The sequence below is a fragment of the Emydura macquarii genome, unplaced genomic scaffold, assembly GCF_026122565.2.
Source record: "Emydura macquarii macquarii isolate MOO-44397 ecotype Brisbane River unplaced genomic scaffold, CSIRO-AGI_Emac_v2 contig_2890, whole genome shotgun sequence".
NCBI lineage: Eukaryota > Metazoa > Chordata > Testudines > Chelidae > Emydura > Emydura macquarii.
The window spans coordinates 3,576,816-3,599,175 of NW_027133027.1; the positions used below are offsets into that span (position 1 = coordinate 3,576,816).

The window sequence follows — 22,360 nt, forward strand, 5'->3', positions numbered from 1 at the left end:
AACTAAATCACTACTCTGATTGCATCTGAGATCTTTATTATTACTGCGCTGTGAACGAACAAGCAGCTAACCCCAGCAGCATGGGCCAAGCTCAGAGTCCCACTAAGCCTTGTACGACTCACTCCCCAGAGCGAGCTGGTGATTGTGTGTGAATGGAAGGATTGTACAAATATCTCCAAATATTACACTTTCCTTATTGCTTACCAAGGAGGGGAGAGGGTGGGAAGAGGCTGGAACCTGGGTGAAGTCTTGACTCCAACACTCCCCCACAACACACGCATCAGCACTGCTGAACCACAGACATTCGAGTAGATTGAAACAACAGGGGGAAGCTCTCACCACACCAGCTAAAGAAGACGGGAGTTCTGCTTTTAGCAGAGGAGGGGTAACTGAGCTCCACCCTACTTCCCATTGCTTTATCCCCCGCTGAGCCAGCAGAAGGCAGGCGATACGCTACACCTGGACAGTGGTGTACCAAGGAGGGGGTGTGGAGAGGGAGAGCTCCAGCCAGGTCCTTTTAGAAGGAGCCACCCCCTGTTGCAGGCAGCCAGAGCGTCCTCCTGGCCCCTCCACCCCACACTGGGCACAAGGAGGGAGCCGTGGGGACCAGAGCCCATCACACCCCTCCTCCCCCCCAGCCACCAGGCAGCCCTCACTGCCTCCACAGTTGTGGGAGAGCGGGACATGGGCCTGCAGACACACACACTCCCACCCCCATGGGGTGCTGCCACCAATGGGGTGCCAATGTGAATGTGGCCCCCAGGTGCCAGAGACCCACAGTATACCACTGCACCTGGAGAAAGGTAGGAAAACAGGAGGAATTGTGACTCTCCTCCTGAGCCAGTGCCACCGCATGCCACCATCACAGAGGGCTGTGCCAACAGGTACAGTGTAGCTACGAACCCGCAGCAGCAGCAGCTGTCTAGCTGGACCCTCCTTCCCCCTTTGTTTGTAGTCAGTCTGGTTACAGTATACGTCAGGTTGCTTAAAACACTCTTTCTTTCACCCACACTCTCTCCCCCTCCCACTTCTACTGAGCTTTATTCAAGGTGGTTTCCCGTCAGCCAATATGTCAGTGTCACTGTTTCCATTTCAACTTTTTTTTGCTAATTTATTTTTCCATTCTCACCGCTGAGGTGTGTCCTATTCACGTCTCAGAGAAAGTTCCCTCCCTGCTTATCTTTTTACCCAAACCCATCTTCCTTTCCAAATTAAAATGCAGCTGATGTTTTCTAGCTGCATGTAAATTTGTGTTTTCAAAGATAAGAAATGTCCAAGCATGTCGAGGCTTTATAACAATGCTTTGCAAATGTGGGTATGGCATGATCAGCTCCATTCTACAGACGGGGAACCTAAGCAAAGTGTCTTGCTCAAGGTCACATATGAGACAGAGTTAGGAGCAGAGTACAAATTTTTTGACTTCTAAGCCTGCACTCTAACCACAGAGCCCTTTAAACCCTCTTCCTGCACCTCTCCTCCAAATAAAGGCAATGAACCAAATTCATCCCAATGCCTTCAATAGAGTTATACTATGAATGGATTTGGCCCACTACTTGTACTTTTGCCCCTGAAATTCTTCCCACTACAGTTTGAATGACTTTTGGGATCAAATCCCACTTTATCCCTACTCACACCACTCCCCTGCCCCTCACCTGGGACTAGAATGGCCAACAACTCAAGAAAATAAGAAAAATCAGACACTTACATACAAAGAAATGAATTAAACTCTGTGATTTGTCTAAAGGCTGCTGTTGTGCAAAGATATTTTACAGTTCTCTGTTGGCACCAATTACACGGCTATGTTCTGCCATACATTTCCACTACAAATTCCATGCCATTATCCTATTTTCAAGGTTTACAACTCAAACATAAACGTTTGCTCTGGCGATGAAACTTGGCAAGAAAGCCTCAGCCTGAGAGCAAACCCTACTTAAAAAAACCCCAAAAAGTTGTTTGGCCATTTATACACTAGAGAAGTGCCAAAAAGATACAAGTGAATGGGTTTGGCTTTCTGTTTTATGTTACACTAATGAAGACCAAGCTCTTTGGGTGTTTGGGACAATACTGGAATTTGTTTGGAAAGCAGCTACTTCAAACAGATAACGTTTTTCCCTGCAAAAAAAGGCAAGGAACGTTAGACCATAGACTTAATGCACATACTGTTCATTCAGGGTCAAATGCTGAGGTCTTTAAGCACTTCTGACTCAGCCCTGGTCTACACTTCCCAGGCGATTCGGCAGCAGTCGACGGGAGTTAGGCAAGCTACGCAAGCTTGCGTGATTCCCGTCGCCTGCTGTGCTTCCCTTCTGTGCGTCGTCGTCACTGCACTGTGCTGACGGGAAGTGCTATGGGCTTCCCTGACCGCTCAGTCGATCCAGATAGGTCGATCTGGCAGCGATGACTTTGCCGCCGTCAGTGTAGGCATTCCCTCAGGTAAAACCCCAGTGGGGCCAAATTCTGAAAAGCGTTGAGCACCCAAAAGTTTCAGTGAAGTCAATGGGAGTTGCAGGTGCTCAGCACCTTTCAGGATTTGGCCCTTAAAGCAGGTACACCAGGGGTGTCATTTGCTATGGGGTAGAAGGGGCCTCACTGCTCCCCAAATCTTGGTTTATCCCCTTCCTCCCCCCAGACTTTCAGGAACTGCCTAGAGTGACAGATTTCTGGGCAGCCATTTAGGGTGGCAGATTTGGCCTGGCCATTATTACAGTGGGGAGGCCAGGCCAAATTTGAGTGGTGTTGAGACCCAGTGTGTCAGGTTGCAATGCCACTGACTCAAATTTGGCCCAGCCACCACTCTGTTGTGATGGAGAGCTGGCAGGGCCAAATTTAAGTGGCATTACGACCCTGTGCACCAGGATGGAGGAGCAATGTGCTAATCTAGGCCTATGAGGAGGGGGTTGGCAGATTGTCTTGAGTAGCCTACAGTGCCACCTTCCTCTCCCTGTTGTCCAGACAGATAACGGTGGTGAAGGCATGGCCCAGGGCTAAACACGAAGCAAGCCAGGCCCCCAGCCCTGTTCCCGGCCAGCCATCGGTGAGACACATAGCACCAGCCCTCTGACACCCTCTGTCTCCCCAGGATGGGGCAGCCCGCTAACTACCCACAAGCAGGGAGGCAGAAATGGCAATACTGACACAACTTTGCCCCTTGAAGAATTTTTCTGAAATGATACCCCTACTGTCCTCCTGAACTAATTTCATTGGGTAAAATTAACCTTGGATTCAGAGGGCCACTACCAGGCCACTTAAGCTCTTTTTAAGCTCCATTTTGATACTGTAAGTATTACGAAGTCCTTAGACTGCCCCTATACATAAGGGGTGCATTACACCGATTGTGCCTAACGATTTACCTGAACCCTAGATCAGGACATGATGCTGAACCTGGTAATGGGTAGAATCTAGGCTGACAGGTGCAGCTGAAAAGAGAACTTTCCCTTGTCACTAGGTGAGGAGACCCTACTAGGAACTCCTGCTACCTGAAGGGGAGAGCGTGCAGGGGAGGAAAATATCAACACAGGATGCTCTCCAGTCTATATAAATCACCTTTCTTCCTTCTGCAAAACCATCCACAAGGATCAAAACATGGACTTGACTTGAGGGTAGAGGGGCATGGCCACACTGTGTGGTATATTTCCCTCCAAAACTGTATCTGACCTACTGTTAAAGTCAGAGGAAAATTGATGCTGCCATTGCATGCCCTTTGATTTCCTCCACATAGTTACAGCGCACAATGGAGGGCAGGACCACTGACAGGAATTCCAAGCCTCAGAGGAGAACAATCCTGCCCTGCCCATTCTGCCAGCAGCCACGCCCACAGTCCTTCCAAGCCACCACGTTCCTCCCCCCCATCGCTCGGTCCCCCCTCCTTTCTTCCATACTCTCCCTTGCCCCAGGCAGCGAGTGACAGCTGGAGGGGCTGAGTGGGGAGAGGGGGAGGAGGGACGCAGAGAGCAGCAGCAGGGTGGCAAGCAGGGGAGGAGAGGAAGGACACACACCATGAGCGATGGTGGGGAGGCTAAGCAGGGAAAGGAGGGTGTGGAAGAGAGGAGGAGGGCCAACTGGGGAGGTGGGCTGGTGGGGAGGGAGGTGATGGTGAGGGGGCAGGGCCTGGGGCAAAGCAGAGGTGGACTGTGGGTGGGGGCCAGGGGCAGATGAGGTTGAGCGGGCAGCTAGCCTCTCCAAGGGGAAGCTTTCACTCCACTGCCCATGGCCCGGGCCCCTTTAAAAATCACCAGGCCCCTGAGCAATTGCCCCCTTTGCCCTTCCCATCAGCAGGCCTGATGGAGATCCAGCAGCTATTGGCAGCATGACTACTTTTCCTGCCATAGTACTGTGGCTTATGAGATCTGAGAAGAAGAATGGAAGGGAAGTCACTCCAAGGAACTAAGCATGATCTATAGGATTGGGGATCCCTTTGGATTCCTGGCCCGCTGCTGCCCCCACTTTTCACCCCTACACATCTCTACCAATCAATCCCATGTACTGTGGAAGAGGAGAAGAGTCCAGAGTCCCTTGGAGCTGCAGAGTTTGGGCATTAAGTCAGTCTCCTCTGGGATACTTCAGCACAGAGCAGAGCATATTCAACTCTTCTAGGAAAGCTACAACTAAATCACAAATTATTCCACATCGGTCTCATTTCTGTTTTGTGGTCTGGATCCTCAGAGGGTGTAGACTGGCATAACTCCACTGGCTCTAAATGATGGACTATAAACTATGGCTCTGAATTTCCATTGCTTTGCACCTTGAAGTCATTTATACGTATGTAAAGTGAGTACAAAGTAGCTGTAAAATGCTTCATTTTTTAAAAGCAGAAACAAAATGTATTATATCTAAGATCAACCATTCAAAGCAATCAGAATGTATTTTTCTCCAGTCTTCTCTAACAGTATCTCAAATATGTGAGGCATGTTACTCCTCATGCAATCCATGGTATTTTCATTAACAACACAAACTATTGTGCACTTTAATCCATCTCTCATAATCTTTAGTGACATATTTAGGGACTCGGGCAGGATATTTTTTGGTTAAGTCTCTAAACCAAAGTTTGATGGACTCAATTTTCCTATCTGAATGTCAGGACTTACCCTGCAGCTATTCTTCTGATTTCTCTCTATGGTCATGCTCTTTCAAGAAACTATGTCAATTATTTAGCACCAGACCGTTGCTAGCAAATCAAGATAGCAAAATGATCTGCATCTTTAATTTCCCTACTGTTAATTTCAGGTCCTCACATACCTTACTGTAACAGATGAATCCAGGAAATCCAGACAAAGGGTAAGAGAAAGAGAAGGGAAGAAGCTGGATAAAAGTAATCCATGCCTCTGAATATTGTCACTGTTCAGTTACCTGCTCGACTACCATTTGATTTGGTTACTACACTAGAGTGTATGTCCTAGGGCATAATTTCTAAAGTTGTGGTACGTGTACCCCTGGGCTACGTGAGACACAGGCAGAGGGTACATGGCAAAAAACCCAGTGAAGGGAGGCGGGTGGCAGCTGCCAACTTCTGGAGAAGGCGACAGCCATCCGCTTCCCGCCCAGTCCCACCTCCTAGCTGGTAGGTAGACGGCAGCCACCCTAGTCCTGGGAAGCTGGGCAGCAGCTGCTGGCTTCTTGGGACGCCAGGCAGCAGCCACTGGCTTGGACGGCAGCTGCTGGCTTTTCGGGAAGCTGGGTGGCAGCTGCCCGCGTCCCGCCCAGTCCCAGCTTCCAGGTGGGAGCCCGGCGGCAGTCTCCTGCACCCTGCGAGCTGGGCTCGCTGCTGGGTGGCTGCCACCCATGCCCTGGCTCTGAGCTGAGAGACAGCCTCCCGCACCCTAGCTTGAAGATGGGCAGCAGCTGCCTGCCCACATCCCCGGGTCCCAGCCAGCACGGAAGCCTCCTCCGCCCCAGCTCGGAGCAGCTGGCAGTCACCCACCTCCCGGGCTGGAAGTCAGGCAGCAGCCACCTGCAACTTGCCCAGGTGGCAGCTCCCCTCCCCAGCTCAAAGCCCGGTGCCCAGAAAGCCAGGCAGAGAGCCCAGCGGCTTGCCCAGTCCTGGAGCTGGGCTCTACTGGCAACCTTACTTGTCAATGTCACTGCTCTAACTGAACAGTGAAATTGACAACTCTGACAGCCCCAGATTTTATCAGTATAAAAATCTTAAGAGGGGCCCACACAGTGTGATATGCCCCAGGCCCGCACCCCTCTAGGGACAGCCATGGGGAGCGCTGCTATCCACTCTGGTGGGCAGCTTCTGCCTGCTCCTACATCACAGGTTCCCACCTGTGTGAGGAGAACAGCACGTGATCTGCCATTAGGCCATAGTGATTGGCTGGCTTTGACCATTGCTCCTATATGGACGAAGGGGAGGAGGAAGGAGGGAGAAACAGCAGGGGGTTTTGTGATCTGCCACAGCCACACAGCACTGCAGAATTCAGAACTCTCCTGCTTTACAAGAAATACAGTCGTCCAGTGGTAAAGGGGAAAAAGATTGTATTTCTCAGAGTGAAAAATTGAGTGGTGGGGTTCTTATTAAAATTTTCAGAAGTTAGGGGGTACTTGCTACTTAAAAGGTTGAGAAACGCTGTCCTAGGGTGACTGGCTTCTTTAAAAGAGTATGGGTCCAGTTCACCTGTGACTAGTTAGTTGCCTCCTAATGGGGCCTGATAGAAAGCACCTGGCCTCTATAAAGAGCCAGGCAGCAGGTAAGAAAATAGACTAGGAAAGAGCTAATGAGTGCTACCTGAGATGGTAATAGGTAGGAATGACTGGTACAGTGAGAGGACTGATGAGGCTGTTGAAGAGAACTAGCCTGAGCTGGGGAATTCTGTTCAGCAGAAGGCAAGTACAGCGGCCTTTAGGTAAAGTGGAAGAACCAGCTCAGTCAAAATAAGCTGAGCCCAGGAAAAAGAGGGTTGGTCCTGGAAGGAGTGTCTCATGAGAAGCAGCTCAGCATGCATAGGGCTTGCAGGAGAAGGATGCTTGGGTTGTAGAATGCTGTGGGGAGCTGTTTTGCAGAAGCCCTCAGTTGAGAGTTGTAGGAGCAGACCTCTAAGAAGCACAGAGAATTGCCAGACCTGTGAAGGCCTTGGACTAGTGGCACAGGAATTAAAGAAAAGGGAGTGATAACTCTCAGGTAGATGGCCTACTGAGTGGGGCTCTGGAACAGGGGGTAGAGAAATTGGAGAATGGAGTGGCTGTTGACTCGTGAGCGGGTGTTCCTGGGAACTGTAGGGAAAACTGAGACAAAACTTACCTGCACTGTGTTGAGTGGCTGCAGGAAGGTGCCCTGGTGGGGGTGAGATCTGTTACAGCATGTAAGTGCAAAACTGGACCCTGAACCCTTCTGGCAGGATGAACATACAAAGAGTGGGTGACAACACCACAGATAAGGTCTCTGGAACCATCTTTTTGTTCTGTTTGTACAATGCCTTAGCATAACAGGGTACTAGTCTTTGATGGGCTATTAGGTATTAGAATAATAAACTTAATCAGAGTGGAATAAATTATTTTAAAAGTTCAGTAGCCTCAAATCTTCTTAAAGATCTTTGTAAGACTGCTGGTATGTAGAACATTGAGATGGTGCAGTGGTGGAAGGGCCAGGCACTTTTGCTGGGATAGAAGGAGAGAAGACAAATTAAAATATGTGTTTTATGGGAATATATCCAGTGTTGGCTGAGTAAAAAAATGTTGTTTTAGCTGGGATCAGGGACAAGGATGCAACAGTTTGTTTCTGGCCCTGAAGATGAGGAGAAAAGGAACCTGAGCCTGGAAGTGTCCTTGAAAATTCTATTCTATAAGCACCTTGGAAGTGTGCTTGAGATACAGAAGAAGAGAATGTATTGCATTGCAAAAAGTCCCTTCCCCCTCATTGCCCTCCCCTGATCAACTCCTGGCACAGCACCATTAACCTCAGAGGAGGCCTTAAGAGGAAAAAGAACCCATTCTATTAACCACTAGAGGAAGGCTCATGGAGTTACAGGTGGGACTACTGCACTCCTGGTTCCTGCTGGAAAGGGACCGAAGAGTCCAGGTTTCATGTACAGGATTTAGATTTATCACCCACACTAAAATAATGTCTTTGTTTTTTACAAGTTACTTTTAAAAATTCTTTTAAATAAACTAAATGATGCTACATAATTACTGATGCATAACTGTGCAGTCTTCTTAATTATATAGCTTCCAGCACTCTGGTTCTAGGTGTCTGATGTGCATAATCAATCTACATAAATTTCACAATAATCATAAGGTATTCAGATTCTTATATATATATACTTATATTTTTGTTTGCTGACATCTATTTTAGGCCATTCACAGTGAATGGATTTGCAGAATCTGATAACCTTACCCCAATTTAGTAGTTCCTCACTCCATAAATAAAAACATTGGTTTCAGTGGGATAATTTGTGGATTGAGGCACTATTCAGTGTGAGTTAGGCTATTGGAATTTTGCCCTGTATAGTTCTTTTTAATATAATCGCTTTAATGAATAATAATATATTTAATGAACATGCACATTTATTTACTCTAATTACAATCCATATGCTCTAGCTCCTGTGCTCAGAATTTCCAGCTCTGAACATAACCTCCTTTATTTTTCTGTCACTCAGATTAAAGAATTCTACCTATTGAATCTAAATAGATTTAAAATATAGAAATATCTTATTGTTTCACCAGCTCCATAAGTCTGGTGTGAATGTCTGCTACTTCCCAGAAGGAAACCTAAACCAACTTTGTAGATTAGAAAGACTCTTGAATGCATGTGAAAGCAGTATGCTTTCAAAGTCCTTATAAGGTACACTCTAATTTTAAACCAATTTCTAGTATCTTTCTGCAACTGGATTCTTCATACCACATGGAGAATTCCTGTTCTCATGCATTCCAACAAAATATTCCCTAAATCTCAGCAATCTATCAAAACAGCACTTCCTATCTGGTTATGTAGGGCTACATTGAAGACCATTGTGCATAGCAGGTTCAACATAACTGTGTGCGAGTAACTCCTCATGAAAAGCTGGCCCTCTTCTTCTCTTTCAGTATGGTAGAGTGGATGCAAGACCATAATTAAGATTGCAGCAGATTACATGTAAGATACATCAAAAGAACCTTTAATGATACATCCTTTGTAATCAGATACAATGACTAGAGTATCATTAATATTACACTGCAGTCTTCCTTTAAATCTAATGTGAGCTGAATGTCTTTAATCTAGGTGCCTCTCTGCCTGTTTATCAAACTGGCAAAATGCACAGAATATCCACAAAGGGAAGCTGAGTGTGGCCAATAGGGTTTTTCTCCATAGATTTATTTTGTGCTAAGTCATTAATAAGTACAATCATGGCATGATGTGATTGTAAATTACCTCAAGCTCAGCAGCTGGCAATGTTACAAATGCCTCTTCCTAGTGGCCTGTGACTGCTCTGGCCCCTCTCTGTTGCATGGGTTTTTCTGCCTAACACTAGTAAAAAAAAAAAAAAATGAACACAAATGAGATCATAAGCTCTGTAGTACTGGAAAATGCCCTGAGCTGATTCTTAGCATCTTTTAACACTGGAGCAGGTCTAACTGCAACAGCAGATTTGCTCGTGTTGGCAGAGCTTTTTGCTCAAGGTTGTATTCGCAACCAGCATTATACACTTGCTTGCTATTAAGTTGTTTGTTTTCCAACATACCAGCTGCTCAGATCTGCCCAGAAATGTACTGCCTACTTTGCAAATGAAGAGAGAACGCTTTCTGAGCACAGAAAAGACCAAATTATATCTTGGACAACATAGAAACGTAATTAAAAATAAACGCACATCTCCCAGCTGTAGAGCCATCATTGCTCATAGCAAGCTCATTTAATACCATCTTTACAGCAGCCATAAAATAAGATCCAAATACGGGATTAACTACATGTAATAAAAGTATTCAATAGCAAATATAATCCTATAGCCCAGTCACATCTTCACATCACTCTATATTTTACTCTTTTTTCCCCACACGGAGCACTATATGCTTGCAGAGCCCCATGAGGCTCCCTCAACTTTTCCTTCATTTTTAACCTCTGACACCACAACCATGATCCATCCTCCCTAGATGGTTTGCACTGCAATCAGTTTGAAAGATGTCGCATAACCAACAGGAAGGGGTGGTATTGAGTGAAGTACAGGGCTCACTTTCAACATGCAAGAGACTGTAGCCTGTCTGAGTTTTTATTTCAACTATAAAAGCTTCTTGAAAAACAACCTGGCTGTAGGTAACACACAAGACTGTCTTTCAGACATTAGAATGACCTTGTGTTCATGACCTACCACAGCTAATTCTATTGATGTTTTGTTCATTAGGGAGAAAGAAGGGTCTTGTGGTTAAGGTACCGGTGTGGAAATCAGGAGACCTAGATTATATTCCTATTTTTGTCATCACTTTCCTTTGCGGCCATGAGCGAGTCAGTTAATATGGCCATATTTCTGTCACTCTATCTGTACTTCTTAGGTCTTGAGAGGCACAATTCATTGTTGCAAAATGCTTTCAGATCCTTAGGTAGAAGATTCTGTACAAATATGCTACTTATTTTTATTACTCATTTTGTCTATGAAAAGAGATCTTTTTTCTTAAGAGCAGAATACTTATAATGTAATGAGTTCCAGAGGGGTAGCCGTGTTAGTCTGTTTTTAGCAAAACAAAGAGAATCCTGTGGCACCTTAAAGACTAACAAATTTATTTGGGCATAAGCTTTTGTGGGCAGAAACCCACTTTGTCAGATCTGACCAACCAGAAGTTACTCTTCTCATGTATCCTCATCCTGGAGTTAGACAAAGGTTTGGCATAGAGACAGTTTTAGCTGAATCACATTATTCATTTATGTAGTACCTTTCAGCCCAGAAGATCAGAGTTCTTTACAACCTCTAGACCAGTTCATCTACTAGTATAAACTAACGTACCTCTGGTGACTTGAAGTCAATAACAGAGTGATGCTGATTTACAGCATCTGAGGATTTGGCCAAAAATATACACAGCACCACTGAAAATTATGCCAGCTCTAGGATGAAGAGTATTGTCCAACAAGCATAATAGACAACATTGTGAGGAGTGAAAATTCTGGCCAAGGACAGCAGATTAGGCCCTTTCATTCATCTGAAATGCTAGCCTTAATAGCCCGGGAGAGTGTTTGGGAGCTATTTTTAAAGGTCTAATCCTAAAGAGCACACAGAGTAAGCTGCATGATGTCCAGTTTCTCTATCTCTGACAGAAGAAGGATTGAACCACTAAACATGGACTACGACAGAAGGAGCTCAGCAACTTATATGTCAAAATATCTCTGCACATTCTTTCTGAGATTGCCTGAAGAAGAGTTCTGTGTAGGCTCAAAAGCGTCTCTCTTACCAACAGAAGTTGGTCCAATAAAGCACATTACTTCATTCACCTTGTCTCTCTAATAAACAAATCTGTAATTTCAGACTGAGAAAAATAGTACTACTCACTAGCCACAACTGAGCCTGTGCCCAAGGCTTAGGAGAGAACTAGCTCTACAGTTGCAAATCTGTGCTTATGGACTAAAAGTTAGATAACCTGACTTCTCACACACAAACAGATCTGTGCACGAGTTATACGACAGCATGTGTGTACACACGGTTTTCATATGCATCATGAGATACGAGACATGTCAGGTTTTTTCTTCTGCTGATCAACAACCCAGTGTATGGTACCTATCACAGTTCAGGGCAACTGCACCTGTATTTCCCCTTACTGGTCCAGCCAGGGCACTCGCTCGCAGGCTTCTGGCCCCCAAGCTGCCACCTCTCTTGGGTGGAGACCAGTGTCTCTCTCCTTTTTGAGCGGGGTACTTCCTAGGCATTCCACTACACACACACACACTGTGCTAAAAGATCAATCATGTCTGCTATATTGTTCAGCATAGTGTTTTGAAGTTCACATTATCTCCCAAAGATTACATCAATCCTTCTTCCTCCTAAAGAAGCTCCATACAATCCCCCAAACATTTGCTTTGTTGATATAATGGAACCCAAAGGTATTAAATGTAATTCAATAAGGTTTATCCTACCTCCATGAAATTTGCCTGGAATATTGTTATACTGATCACAGTACCTACCTATACATACTGTAAAAACTATAACCACTCCTATATTTAGGATTCATCGGCTCAAAACTAAACCAGCATTTCTTAACCATGTCTGCCTGTGCCCTGGCAAGACATTGTTCATGCAAAAAATTGTGGGATTATATTCCTCTGTTTCATCCTAATGCTAGTTCAAAACTCCTCACAGAAATACCAGATGCACAGTGTAATTTATACAGCAAATCTGTAAAGAATAAGCAGGCCTCTACTTAACCTGAAAGTAGATAACAGCACAAAAGAAAACATGTAGTTATAGGACCTGATCTGCAACAGGGAACCCCTGGACTGCACAGAGCACCAATGAAATCAGTGGCAGTCCACCTATGTGGATATCACTGTAGGATTAGGGCCTTTGTATGTAATGGTAATAAAATGTGTAGGAACATGTTGGCCTAGTCAGTTTATAGTCCTGGTAATAGAATATATCATGAATCACTGAACTCTGACACAATATTCTAACTTCTCATGCAATTGGATAAAGTTGTATCTCAGGCAACTTTTAGTGATCCATCCCATCATCCAGTCCCAGTTTCTGGCAGTTGGAAGTTTAGGGACACTTGGAGCATGGGGTTGCATCCCTGGCCATCTTGGATTCAAAAAAGAAATAGATAAGATCATGGAGGACAGGTCCATCAATGGCCATTAGCCACGGTGGTCAGGGTTACAACCCCATGCTCTGAGGTTCCCTAAACCTCTAACTGCCAGAAGCTGGGACTGGATGACAGAGGATGGATCATTCAAAACTGCCTGTTTTGTTCACTCCCTCTGAAGCATCTGGCACTGGCCATTGTCAGAAGACAAGATACTGAGCTAGATGGACCATTAGTCTGATCCAATATGTCTGTTCTTATTGCTTAAGTCTCATACCCCTGGAATGAACATCCTGTCGTGGCATTGCGAAGCATCGCATTGCAAAATACCTTTCACAATACTAAATAACAAAGCAATTTCACACAAAGTAATTATTCACAAAAGATTTGCAGGTTCTATCATGTTCACTTGCTGAACAACTTTCATACCTATCACATCAAAAGTACTGAAGTATGCAAGGATTTGCAGAGTCAGCCTGAGACACAAGTAATTTTCTAAATAGACAAGTTTCCCCACTCAGATGATGTTGCCCTGCTGTCTGCATTATGCTACCACTCTAATTCTTTAGGCCATAGTCTGATACCAGTCATACCAGTGTAAATCTGGAGTATCGCCACTCACTCAGTAGAGCTACTCTGGATTTACACCAGGTAGCGGAGATCAGAATCTGGCCCACTGACTTTCTTTTGCAGCCATGTTTATATATCTATTAACATGCCAGGATTGTTGATATCAACTGAACACTTTCCAGCTGTCCCCTAAGTTATTTTCTTTCTCGTCATATAAAACTGTAGAATTATGTTGGTTTTGGACTGAGGAAGTGAAGAGAGGTGGGAACTCCCAGGCACTTTTATAATAGACATTTTTCATCTTAATTTCGTGATAGATACAACATGAGTGTGCTAGTTTTTTAATTCACTTTATATTTTTAAGCAATGTCATTTGAGCAGTCAGGGTAACTATTTGTTCATTGTCTGCTCTTGTTTGACTCCATTGTAAGTGTGACGTTTTGAAAGTTTGTCTGAATAAAGCTTTTTTTTATGCATGTGGAGCCTAACACTCCAGGGACTCTCATTAATGCAATAATGATCTCTCTTTTGGGCACTTCCTGGCAACTAATGATCACCTAGAAGCACTAAGGGTTGCCAACCATTCAATGCAAGGAAGCACCAGACTCAGAGGTCCTTATTGCTGATATAAACCATGGAAAACATAAAAATACAAAACAAAACTATTACTTTTTTCTGTCTGCTGGACTCAAGCTGTGTGTGCTAATGTGGGGTTCCAGGCATCAAGTTTTATCCAGTAGTCAAAAAGTGGCACAGTAAAAGATGAGAGGAGAATTTTATTCTCAGTTTCAAATAATTGTTTCTTCTTATTACCAGCATTCATTACTCCCATTCATTAACCTGGCTTGCTAACTCCTCAGAGCAGGCAGCATGTTTTGGTTTTCTCTGGTTAGCACCGTGCTCAGACCTATGTTATATGTATGTTCAGTAACCCTCCTCATTGTCATTTGCTGAGTGCCAACTGCGTGCTTGGTGCTGTAAAGGAAGTCATTGTCTCTTCCCCAGAGAGTTTACAATCTACCACCCCAATTTTCCAACTGGATCTGTGTGAGTGGGCTTGAGTTTGATGTGGTCGCTTCCCACCCTATGGATCCAGTTGCAGAACTCTGTCCAAAATCTGGCATGCATGATAAACCAGAGGCAAATTCTATCACCTAGAAGCAGGGCTATAAAAAGCACCACTGGTGTCCAAACAGAAACGAGGCCCCTTATGTCAGCTCCTTTACACTCATAATAAGCAGGTGCAGGTTGCCAGTTTCTTGGCTCTCTTTTTTTCAATGCCTGGTTTCCCAGTATCTAGTCCTGGGTGGTCCCTGTGGCTTCATTGTCAGACGTCAAATATACCCAGCATCCCAGCAAGTTCCAAAAGGCTATAAACTCCTGAATGTCTTTCTAACTTCCAGCCCTCCAAAGTCACCAGGACTTGACAGCCAAACTAGGTTCTTCCCATTGCATGTATTGAGACTTGGAATGTTCTGTGGGCCAGATTAGACCCTAAGTGACTGATAGACTTTAAGATCAGAAGGGACCATCATCATCATCAATCCCATTCTCTTCAGATTACGTCATCACCCATTTGCTGTGAAAAATTATGAATACAATTTTGGTAATAGGACTGGCATTTTGTGGCTTTCACTTCGGCAAATCTCTCTGCATCACGCTTGATACATAACTTGGCAGTTGGTCATGCAATTTTGTGCTTGGCATGTTTTGATTTTTGGAAAATGATTCTGATGTGCCACTGAAAATACTACGTCAATTTTTGTAAACATTTAAGCACTGAGTCTGCAAACAAGGTTACAATCATGGTTACCTTTAATATTGACTTCAATGGGTCTATTGAAGTGCTTAAAGTTAAGTATGTATATCAGCATTTGCAGGATTGGGGCCGTCTAGCCAAATCCATCCCAGGTGAAATTCAATTGTTCTGTACATCATCATATGTGTGCCTGCGCTTCACAGGTATGACATGATAGGTCTCTGCCTCAAGGAACTTACAACTTTTTAAATGGGCCGTGTGATCCTTTTTTCTCATTTATGCTGAAGTTTTTTGGGGTTGTTTTTTTTTAAAGGCTTTAAAGGTTTTTTTTTAACTGTTTCCGCCCTTCTGCCCTCCCCACCCTTTTTTTTTCTTCTTCTTCTTGTTTTACCTTTGAAATATCCAGTACGTCAAGTCTGACCTTCCCTGGAGGACATCTTGGCAGTACCTGGAGGAAGGAGGAGTGCAGGTTTTTCAGAGTACATGTATTGTGAGCTCTCATATCTTAACTGAATTGGTGAGGTGTGATAGACTGGGGAATGTGTCCCTGTAAAATTGTGAATTCCATTTGTTTTGTGAACATTTGCAATTGTAACCTCCACTGTGGATTAGAGCATCCATTTTGTAGCAGAGGCCTGACATCTAGTAGGGCCACTGACTTTGAATGTCTCTATATAGAAGCTAATGGAAGGCCGGGGGACTGGACCTCCCCTAGCTTGAAGTACATGGGGGAAACGGAACAGACTTGGTTTTAAAAAGTGTTGCTTTTCTAACCAAGGGAAGCTAATCAATGCCAGAAGCTAAAAGACCAGGGCAAGCAGGCAGGAAAAACTGGGTGGTGTGAGGACTTGGACCAAACTCAGGACTCTCAAAAGTGGTGAGATCAGACTGGGGGATTGCATTCAGGAATTTGTTTTCTATAACATTCTTGTGCTATTTTAAGAGTAAAGTGTGTGTGGATAAGAAAATGTTTTGTTAAGCCTGTGTTCCTTGCTTTACTGCTATGTTGTTCCTGAACGGTTGAACTATATGCTAGAGCTCCCAGGGCCAGGTGGGGTCTAAGCAACTGTTGGGGTGGAGGGGCTCTTAGGTTGATGGATTACTGTGTCTCACTGCCCAAGAATGGCGTCAGACATGTAGTCTGGACCTTGGAATGTGCCTGAGAGACCCAGATACAGGAACAGTGATCAGTTACTACCCAGACCCCAGGGCTTAGAGTATATGGGATCTTGTGGTTGGGTCCACTCACCAGAGAGGTGACAGGGACAGGTTGTAACATACAGGCTGTTGAATGTATAGCACGGACATCCTTCCTCCAAAATGTTCATTAGACACTAGTTGTGGGGAGTTTGGGGGGGAGTGTGTTGACATCAGACAATAGAGGGGAGGGACTGGGGAAAGACAGGTTTAGACAATATAGTCAGTACATTATTTGCATATTGTAAACAATTTTTTTAATTTTCTTCCTATTCAAATATAATTTGCACAAAGATGGGAGTCACTGTAATCAATGGAATTACATCAGGAGTTAATTTGGTCATCAACCTTGTTTTAAACTTTGAACTTAGAGGAAGGATGGTCCAGTGGTTAGGGTGCTAGCCTAGGATTTGGGAGCTGTTCAATCCCCTGCTCTGCCTAAGTCTTCCTGTGTGACCTTAAGCAAGTCAATTAGTCTCACTGCCTTGGTTTCCCATCTGTGAAAAGAGGATAATAGCAATTTCCTACCACACAGGGGTGTTATGATGATACATGCATTAATGACTGTGGGGTACTCAAATGCTATGGTAATGTGGGCATATGGGTTGAAGACTCAATACAACAACAGACTGTGTATATGCAGGTGGAAAGAAAGAGTCAGCTGTACCTGGAGGAAGATCCCATCTGGAGTAAAAGACGAAAGAAACAGAATAATTTAGCTTATTTAAATGGCTCTATAAATCATAGTAAAGTAACAGAACTGTGGTTTTTAAGATGATTTTATTTAGCTTAGCTAAGCGAGGTCAGTGCTAGTGACAAACATCAGATTAACCACCCTGGATCTGAGTTTAATTTTCTAATTTAACACATAAAAATTTCTATTAATATACATCCGAGGCCACTTAATATGAACTTGCCTGATTTATCTAAATCAATATAAGGCACTGTTGGGCCTTGTCTACACATACAATTTGCACTGCTTTGTAACTGTACTAGTATAGTTAAGCAGTACAACCCCATTCCCCCCCACTATATAAATACATTTATACTGCTTTAGCGTATTCCCATATGGGAAGGGGAATAAGCTATACCTGGATAAGGCATTATGCCAGTATAACTGCACCCACACTAGGGGTTGTACAGTATAACTCTTATGATAAAAGCCTAAGCAACATAACCCCTAACCAATGTAATTATACTGGCACAAAATCTGTACAGACCAAGTCTTAAAGTGATTTAAGAGTGTCAATACAAGGGAGTTGGACCAATTTGGTTAAATCAGTAAAACATGTTGTGGACCTTAGGCTGGAAGCTCTTTGGAGCAAGGACTGTCTTTTTGTTACAAGTGTGCACAGAGTCTACTACAATGGGACTATGATCTTTGATTGCTGACCTCTAGGAGCTACTGCAATATGAATAATAAGTAGGAAAAATGCTTCTGCTGTGGTGGTTTCATCCTCAGCATGAAGATACCAGATCATTTGTTAACAAATCCTGGTTATATTAATATAGTGCCAAACTGATGATGACACTGAATGGTCTTGGCTGTATAGATGAGCTAGAATTTAAAGTGTTTAATGGAAGATACCAGCCTTGTCTATCGCAGGGATTTGTCCTGATTTTCAGGCAGCAGAGTCCAGGTGCCATTAGTTGCATGGGTGTGAATCCCTATAGGATAATAAACTGCAATAATCTTCCATTTTAACCAGTGCAATTTAACTGAATTTCAAGCAGTGGTAAACAGTACCTGTGCAAATTACAGCTTATAGAGGTTTACCTGGTCTGCTTTGGGCCAGGCTACATCAATGGATGTCCACCAAATCAAAGCAATCCCCTATGTTATAAAACATCTTCACTCTAAAGTGTCAAAGTGTTTTCAAAAGAAAAAGAGCTAGAAGTGGAATAGCTGGGAGCTTGTAAATCTTGGAAATTTACTTTTCAAAAGGATTGTCATTTGTTTCTTTTATCTATACATTTCTACTTACACTACTGCTTAGAATTCTGCCAAAAACTAAAATCAGAGGCACAGCACAAGTGCTTTATCTACAGAGTTTTTACATAAATACAATGTATTGTCCTTTATCTGTATCACTATGCCCAGGAGCTCCAAAACATGAAGAAAAAATCCTTTGATGTAAACTTCTGAAGTAGGGTTAGAGAATTTAACATTACAATGGGTGTGAGGAGTGGCCATAAATTCAGAATGAAGGCAGAAGACCATGCAAGCAAGATAAATATCTGGGTAAACTAAGGCCTGGTTTATAAATAGTTTTTGTACCAGTATAATGTTGTTAGGGGAGGGGGTGATTTTTTTAACCAAAACCATTAGCTCAGTCCAACTCCTAGAGAGGACCCAGTTATACCGGAATAAGGTGCCTTGTTACCAATATAATTTATTCTCATATGGGAAAAGGAATAAACTATCATAAGCACTTTCAGATAGGATTAACTGTACCCACACAATTAGGATTGTGCCACTTTAGCTATGCAGCGTAGTTTGTGTGTAAACAGGGCCTTGGGATTTGCTGAATAGCAACTGAGAACAATCTCTGCTATAATTTTGATAGTACTAACTAATACAAGCTGTATCATGAAGTGTTTTATGAAAAAGGATTTACAAAATAAACATGCATTATACTGTATTATTGCTATTTATTTTGCTTAGCGTTGATCATGGGCTCATACTCTTAGAAGACACGGATAAAGGAGATCCCTGCCTAAAGAGTTTACAATGGAAGGCCTTATCTATGCACAATAATACCTGAGTCAGGAACTGGTGCAGATCACCATCAGTGGCCCTAAGTGTAGACAAGGGCAAGTCATGTTTTGCCCCAATTTAGCTAATCGCTGTTTATCGTGATTCCTAAAGCCTTCTCCACACTAAGGTATCTTACCAAACATTTCTAAAATAGTTAACATCAGTTCAGTTGACTCTCTATTAGCACCACTGGAAGCCCCAGTCTAGATGGCTTTCTGGCGCTAGCAGCCATCTTCAGCATCAAGTCAAAGAAACCCACTCAGAACAAGTCCAAGAGCCAGCTAAACTATGGCTCCCAATGCTGCTAATGGCAGTGCACCCTTGTTAGCAATGGTGGGTGTGGCAGATGTGGCAATATCCTGGAAAAATCTTGCTGAATTAAGTTTAAGTATCTTTGTAGTTCATTGTATTCAATGCAAAGGTTATCAAAGGACTCTGTTGAGCAATGTGGCAGAGAAGAAAGGTCTTCTGGGACACTACGTGTAAAGTGGATTTCCTTGGGAAATATCTAGGGGGAGGTGAGTGAAAATCCCCCCTTCCCTGGTTACATGAAAACCCAGCCTTTAGACACTACATCCTAAGGAAGGGACCATGGTCTTCTGATGCTCCGTTCCTGGAATCTGAAAATCAAAGGCCCAGGCTGTATAAAGGAAAGACAAACCTATGCATGGATGTGCCTGTTTTGAACTGAGGCTGTTATGAACTTGTAACCACAGGATAATACTCCCTGGTGGGATTTGAAGTACTGACTCCTAACAGAGCCCCTGTTGGAGTTGGGGTGGTGATTTCTGGTAAGATTATTAGCATGTGTGTATGTTCTTTTATTGTTCTCTGTTTTCTGTGTAATGCTTTCACCTTAAGAATAAATGTGCTTGCTTAGAAAGGGCTGTATGGTTATTTATAACTGTGGGAAATTACTCTGTTCATAGACACTGAAGAGAAAGCAAAGCACAGACACTGGCCTGCTTGGGCACTCTGGCTTGCTGGGAATATCACAATGTAGGTAGGGAGCTGTCCAACCTGGAAAAACCTCAATCAGGAGCGAGAGAGAGACATGCGTATCCACCCAAGATAATTGATGGCTGGGGAGCCAGGAATCTAGAGTGGGTGTCTTTTATGGACCACGAGGGGGAACTATGACAGTGGGAATGTGTTGAAAAGATTCCCTAGTGTAGACTAGACTCCAGGGTGCATCTACATTAAGACTTTTCACGCCACTGATCTACAACCAACAAAGCTCTGCCAATGATAATGATGATGGGGGAAAGTCTGTCCCTGTGGACATAGTACTGCCACTGTTGCTAACAACAGTGGAGTTGGACTAGTGCTTAACCAATCATGCAAAAAGTGATACTGTACAGGGAAGGCCTTCCAGGGTACGTCTTCACTGCAAGCAAAGGTATGCTTGTAGCTTGAGTTTGCACACCTGCCCTACCTTTAATCTAGCTAGCACAGTAACAATAGTAATGAAGGCGTGGCGACACAAGGTTGTAGATGGGTCGGTCACCCCAGTAGAAGTCCACTAGGCCCTGGGTAGATACTCAGGTTGCTAGCCTATGTTGAATCCCATACTGCCATGTCTTCACAACAACTGTGAGTCCTCTTCTAGCTAGACTGAAGCTAGCATGGGTATGCCAAGCTGTGCTACAACCATACTTTCACTCTGCAGTGACAACATACGCAAAGGCCTTGGCTAAATTAGAAATGTTTGAAGAAAAATAGCATCAGTGATAGTAATTTTGCTCAACTACCCCAGTGGTAATGATTTGGGGAGGGGGGGGGGAATGTGCTATATGTTATCTACACTGCAGAAATGTACTTGATCTAAGAATACATCTAATGTCCTAGAATACTTGTAAAACACTTTGGGCCTGATCCTCTGTTACTTTTGTTGACTCATATATCCTGGCTAGCATATAAATATATATCATGTTAATATTATGTATTATCAGCACTATACATATATTATCATGTGTTAAGCACCAATAACATAAAGTACAAATATTGCAACAGTGATATAGCCTAAACTGGCCTATACCACAATCCTATTCACTTATGCTACCCATAACTCCTTGGATTTGCTGAAGTAAGCATCCGGCATATGCAGATAGGAAACTTGTCAAAATCAAAATACATTCATTCTGTGTCTTAGTACAAGCTAGGAGAGTAACTTCACAGACCAGTACCTGGAAGGCTAGTATCCAAAACAAAGGTAAGAAAGGAACAGAACAGCAAGTTACAGAACTGGGACAAACCGATGGGTTGGGGTTTAGTGACCTGTAAAGAGGTGTAACTTGTAAAATCATCATATAAATAATCCCAGCTGAAATGTGTAACTTTGGGAGCACACCTTCTGCGTAAGGTAAATATAACTTCACTGCACAGGATTGCTCTTTGGAGACTAGTATCATATAGAACCTTTTTCCTGTGCCAGGTTAATAAACCTGACAGACACTGGTTACTTGGTCTCTTGGGTATATTTCATAACGAACTAAAGTGTGGTCAAGCAATTGATTATACAATTTATTAACATTTTGTGCCTTCATTTACAGTCATGCAAAATGCTACTATTCTGACTTGGTATGGCTTTACATGGACTTTGCACTGGTGTGAATGACTTCACAATAAAGAATCAGGCCCTCTTGTCCACATACACACAAATGCATCAACCAGTTTCTAAGCATTCTAAAGCCTTGTCTACACACAAGTTGTACCATTTTCACTGCACCAGTGTAGTTAAAGCAGTACAACCCTGCTAACATGGATACAGTTATACCAGTATAAAAGTACTTACACCGGAATAGCTTATTTCCATACGAAAGGGGAATACGCAATACAGCACCTTTATATCGGTATAACTAAGTTCACATAAGGGGTTGTACCAGTATAACTATTTAAGTAAAAAAAAAAAAAACCATATCCTTAACCAAAATAGTTATATTGGTACAAAACCTGTGTGTAGGCCAGGACTAAGAATCTGTTGGAATAGACTAGATTCTGCAGGTCTAAGAACTGCATCAGTCAAAACTATTTCCATCCAAACTGGTTTAATGCCAGTGCGGATGGGGGCTATCTGAAACAGTGCAACTGTTTTTCCTGCTGCTGTCCTGGTAGCCTTCTGAAGCCTTTGGAATTCTGGGAGCTAAGCCAGGAACTGTAGGATAGATACCCACAGGGCATTGCAAATGAAATGGTGTGGAACAGCACTAGTTTGGACAAAACTGCATCAAACCCATTCAGCATGGCTAGAGTGGACTCAGTTAACTGTTCCAGAGGGGTAGCTGTGTTAGTCTGTATACAGCAAAAACAACGAGAGTCTGTAGCACTTTAAAGACTAACAAATTAAATGTGTTAGTCTTTAAAGTGCTACTGGACTCTCATTGTTT

The 22,360-nt window shown here is 43.5% G+C and overlaps 1 protein-coding gene across 1 annotated transcript in view; it reads right to left on the reverse strand.

Moving 5' to 3' along the window:
- Positions 1 to 22,360, reverse strand: part of GFOD1 (Gfo/Idh/MocA-like oxidoreductase domain containing 1) — a 109,387-nt gene that overhangs the window by 80,235 nt on the left and 6,792 nt on the right. The window lies entirely within an intron of this gene.